The sequence below is a fragment of the Parus major genome, chromosome 6 (genome assembly GCF_001522545.3).
Source record: "Parus major isolate Abel chromosome 6, Parus_major1.1, whole genome shotgun sequence".
NCBI classification, from domain to species: domain Eukaryota; kingdom Metazoa; phylum Chordata; class Aves; order Passeriformes; family Paridae; genus Parus; species Parus major.
Genome location: NC_031775.1, coordinates 27,839,504 through 27,845,069, shown reverse-complemented (window position 1 = coordinate 27,845,069; position 5,566 = coordinate 27,839,504).

The following is a 5,566-nucleotide window of genomic DNA, read 5'->3' as shown; positions in this document are numbered from 1 at the left end:
CCAGAACCTCTGTGTGCCCAGGGGATGTGCCAGAACCTCTGTGTGCCCAGGGGATGTGCTGAAACAGGGACAGGGCAGGGAAAATTCGCTGCTCAGACTCCGGAACACGTCAGTGCAGCCTTTGGGCAGCCACACGGAACTGCCTGAAATTAGGAATCTCACAGAATCATGGAATATCGGAAGGGAGTCACCAGGATCATCGAGTCAACTAGCACCCCAAGGATCCCACCATGTGCCCAAAAGCATTGTCCAAACATTTCTTGAGCTCAGGCAGTCTCGGTGCTGTGCCTGCTGTCCTGGGGAGCCTGAGTGCTCAACCCCTGGAGAAAAACTTCCTCCTGATATCCAACCTAAACCTCCCCTAACTCAGCTTCATGCCTTTCCTTGAGTCCTGTGACTGATGATGAGAGGGAAGAGATCAGTATTTGCCCTCAACTTCCTCTCATGGCGTTTTTAAAGACCACAATGAGGTCTCCCCTTAATTTTTTTTATCTTCACTTCATGGCACTCCAAGTATTTCACTCAGCCTTCTTCTTAATTTCTATTAAAAAATAGGTTAACCACATTGAACTGGCCAAGAAACACGTTCTAACAAAGGTTTCCACTTCTGTAAAACTCCCATCTTTCATATCACATAACACACTACTTTCTTTTAGTCACCAAATACTGAACTTTGTGACCTGCTCTTTGCTTCACAGAGCTTCACTTTAGGGAAAACCCACTGAATGGGAGGGAAAGCATCAGGACAGACCAGGAGCTCAGTAGCCCCAGATCCAGATGTCATGCTGAAGATTACAACATCACCACTGGGAAGGTCATTTATTCCTGTAGCTGCATTGCTTGCTGTGCATTTTAATTCTTTTAGTGGTTTCCATCTTTGGTGTGATGTGATTTCACTGCTGATGCAGGTTCCTTAGAAAAGTGCTCAAACTTCTGCTGGTGCCTCTGTGGCAGCAATTTCGTGCTGTGAACACCCAGACTGAGAACAAAAGACATTCACACTGGAATTTTGCCAATATCAGTTATAACAGGAGATAAATTTTTATGACCTGAATTGCTCTCTTAGGTCTTAACCCATCTCTGGGTGAAGCTTAACAGGTCTTGGGAATGGGAGTAAATTTTCAGAACAGTGGGTTATTTGCTACACACAGATTTTTCTAAAAAGAATGAGAAGTAGGAGAGGATCTGCTGCCAGCTCAGCTCTCTTTTGTTTGCTTGCAGGTAGCTTTGATTTTATTTGACATGTCCACCATGTATTATTTCTATATAGAACCTATTATGACAGCACACAACAAGTATCACCCAAGGCTATTAATAGGTTATTGATTCTTGAATGATGGCTTATAAATTGGTCTGGGGTTTTTAAACTTTTATAACCAGCAGCTTCAGGAGCTGGACACGTTCACGTTTGAAGCTGACTTTCCAAAACAGGACTTCTGTATTCAGAGGAAATAGAAAAATACAATCTGCTGGGCTGAACTGAGGAGAAATGCTTCATCTTTCAAGTGTCGGATACAGAAGGCACTTAGTCAAAAAGTGACATTATTTAGTTGACAGCTTTCATGGATTGCAGTAGGAGGAGGGAAGCACCAGCTCTGGTCAGCAGGAGAAGCAACATTAATATGGAATGCACATAAGTGGGATGTCAATAACAATATTTTACCAGGAGAATGTGAACCTGGGTATTTTTTATTCCCAACAGTTCACAGGAGAGTGAATCGACAGCAATGCTGTTGTTTTGTCACCTGTCAAAAAGCAGATGTGGAGAGAAATAAGATGTTTTTCTAACCATTCCTGAAGAGGGACGACTGTAGAAGCAATTTGTTTCTATCTGCTGGCATCAATGACATGACAGGGGGGACCTTCCCTTCCTCCTGCCTCCTCTCTCAGTCCTTTCTTCTGGCATATTTGTCCTCTTCACCCCTCTCTTGAGGTGCTGCTAAAACACACTGCCAATATCTGCCCACTTTGCTGGAGTTTTACATCACTCCCCTTTCCTACTGTCCTGGCTTCTCTTGCCTTCAGCTAATTGATTGTTTATAAATTATGCTGAAATAGAAATGCATAATCATGCCTGTGCTATTAGCATGGGCAGACAGAAGAGCACTCCAAAACATTCATCTGCATGTGAAGATGCCTGTTGGATACTTCTGGAGCATTCCAGCTGATGGAATTGTGGTTACCCCCAGGAAGGGAGCAGGGCAGGTTTGCTGCTCTGCCAGGTGTGAGCTGCATCCAAGCAAATCACGGTTCCTCCACTGACATCCATTTGTCTTTAATCAGTCATCTCTGTGCCCACTGAAGAACAAGCAGAAAAGGACTGCAGCCAAATCAGCTGTTGATGATTCTAAGTTTTTACTATTCTGTAATTTGTAATTAAGATTGGTCAAAAAAGAGTGAAGAAAAGCCAGGGAGTTTTTTCTTCTAGTTGTTATTTTAGCTTTCAACAGAACAGTAGAGCAAAAATGCTCAAAAATGCTTTCATGCTTTGAAAAATGCTGGTCAGCTCATCTCTTGCTAAGTCTCTACTTTTTATTTGCTTTGGCTGCTTTAACTGTACACATGCTTATTAGACCCATATTTAATAATGTGATCACTTTATTAATTTTAATAAGAAATGAATATGAAATAAACTTCTAATAAGAAAATTTTAGAATAAATAAATTAGTTCCAAATGCATATATTTATTTAGAAATGAAATTTGTCAGGACTTATAAATACTTCCCATCCCTGGGAGTGTTCCAAGGCCAGGTAGGATGGGGCTTACAGCAACCTGGTAAAGTGGAAGGTGTCCCTGCCCATGGCAGAGACCTTGGAATTAAATGATCTTTAAGACCCTTTCCAACCAAAAGCATTCTATGATTCCATTGCAAGCACCAGGGAGAAGTGGAATGTTGCTCATTTGCCTATAGGTTCCTTAAATGTTGAAATTAAGAAAAAAAACCACTCCTGATTCTCACAATCCAGTCTGAGAAATGCACTACCTTGCTGGCTTCTTTGGGAAAAGTAATCCCTTTCAAAGCTGTCTCCTTGCAAGATTTACATTTCTTTTTAGTGCTTGGAGTTTTAATTTGCAATACTTCATAATTAACTTAGCTTTCTGTATGAATTAATCATTTGCAGTTATTGCTGCTGGGGAAAATCCCTGCTATAAATAATTCTTACAGTTTAAGTTGGAAGGCATACCTGGCAGCTTATGTTTTATTAATAACAAGTAGTACACTTAGTCAGCTTTTTCACCCTTTGCAGCTCTTTCCAGACATTTTTTGTCCCCCTCTGTGCCCAAGAGTCATGCTGCTAATTACTCTGAAGTGAGACTGTGTGGTAGTTAGCTCCACTGAATAATGCATCTCATCTTCTCCAGGCACAGAGGGTGTGCATTGTATTTTAATCTGCAGAAATTACAACCTGCAGAAAGTCTATGTGTGAATGTGTATTTCTATATACACAACTACTCACTATGGCATGTGATGTTCAGAGGAGAGGGGGGATAAAAGCAGAAATTTTGCTTTTAAGACAATCACTGACCAATTCATCAATAATGCTAAGCATTTATCTGCCTGGACAGCTGAGTGTGTGATAACCAGGTCTGCCATGCTCTGAGGGGGTGATTTTTAAAGCTGGAAAGGCTCAGGGTGGAGAAAGGGGGTGTGGGAGAAGAAGAGAGATTGAACAGCTCCCGTGTTTGCTAAAAATGAGTAAAATATCACTTGTTCCCCTTTGAATGGAAACAACTGCATTAATTTTAATGCCAGAATAGAGGGCAGACACTTCCCCATCTACCAAGAAATTATTCAGGAGGTTCTTGCAGATGTAGGAAAGCTGTGGTGGAAGAGTGGATGAAAATATCAACATAAATAGGTGATGCTTTGTTGTGATGCTTTTGGAAGACCATACATGTGTCATGGACAAAATCCTGGACTTCTATACATAATGGCATGGGCTATCTATATACACTAAATAATTTAATATGTTAAAAAGTAAAGTGTTTGAAGTTAGGGCACTTATTCTAAAATATTGTTCATACATGGGCTTGGCCCAGAATAGCAATAGCAGTCTGAGATGGTGTTCCTTCAGGTTTGCTTTGTACAGTGAAAACGAACCAAAAAATAAAATATTGTGAGGGTCTCAGTGAAGGTCTGAAATTTTCAATGCATTTCAAATTTAGGAAATTGTATTCTACAGTGAAATGTCTCTAAAATTTATTTCATAAACTATTTTGCTACCCACATTAAAAAAAAGCATTTGACAATTTTGGACTTGGGGAACTGCTTAAGTAGAAAAACACCACTTAAAGCCTGCTCCCTGTCTAAGCCCCTGAAGAAAACACATCACCTGGAGTACTTAAATGAATTAGTGATTGAAAAGAGTGTTTAGGTATAAATGGGAAAATATTTATCTACATATATGCATGGTAGGCAAAGTAATGGCAGAATAAACACATGAATGCTTCATCAGTGGCAATGGTTTCCTGGTCTGCCAGGCATATATATCCTCACCTTTTGGACTTGCCTGGAAATTTAACCTCAGGAGAGGAAGGAGAGGCAGTGGCCCTCCATCCCACACCCCAAAACATCAGCATTTCTCTGCTGGCTTTTTGCAGCCAGAATATTTTTCATTCCAGAGAGCAAACATTGCCAGGAGCTGCATGGGGCAGAGGATTTAATGTGTCTGTCCTCATGAGCTGTCCAGGAGAACCATCATGCTGCAAGATGGCCAGGAAAGCTGTTTTCATCCTTTCCATGGCAGGCTTTGTCTGAGCACTCTGCTATTACTGACCACAGCTTAGTGATGGAAAGATCTGGCTCTGACATGTTTCATCTGACAAGGAAAGAGGCTCTGCCAAGCACATTAAAAGCTGGAAAATAACTAGGCTACACCTTGTTGTATCTGTTCTTTCCAAGCTGGTTTTGCTTTTGGAGTGAACGCAGCCCTGAGGCCACTCTTAGCTCTGTGATCAATGGGAAGAAATGCTAGCCTCAGTTTTACAAACCTAATTATTTTCTTCAGAAATCTGTCTGAAACTAAAAAGCCTCTGACAAAAAAATCCTCCTTATCCCTGGAGCTCAGAGGAATTCAGTCACTGCATGTGAATTGTGTTTATATTGACTGCTACATGTCTTTTGAAACTGGTGTCTTCTAGGTGGCTCTGCAAGAAAACACAGACCCCTCCAGGCACAAACTGTGAGCTCCTTGTATTAAGAAAAATGTTTAGCAATAAGAATGCAGGATGAGTTTGTGTTTACAGCCATATGCACATAAAGGGAGGTGTGTGTCTAAGGTCTGTTATTCAGGTAATTGTGCACAACCCACTCAGCCTGGGAATTCCTGGGGAGTCGTTCCTTGTTCTTTAAATCAGTTTTAGTGCAGTTGGCTTTAAGAGGGTTAAACCAAGCTGTAACTTTGTCTTTTTAAAAGACAAGTTAAGTGTCAATAAAATAAGGATTTTCTGCCTTTTTCAAGAATTATGGTATCACAGTAGAGTCCCTCAAATACAATCATCAGTGAAAGGTGCTTCAAAAAGTTGCCTTACTTAATTAACAGATAAGTGCAAACCTCATCCGTA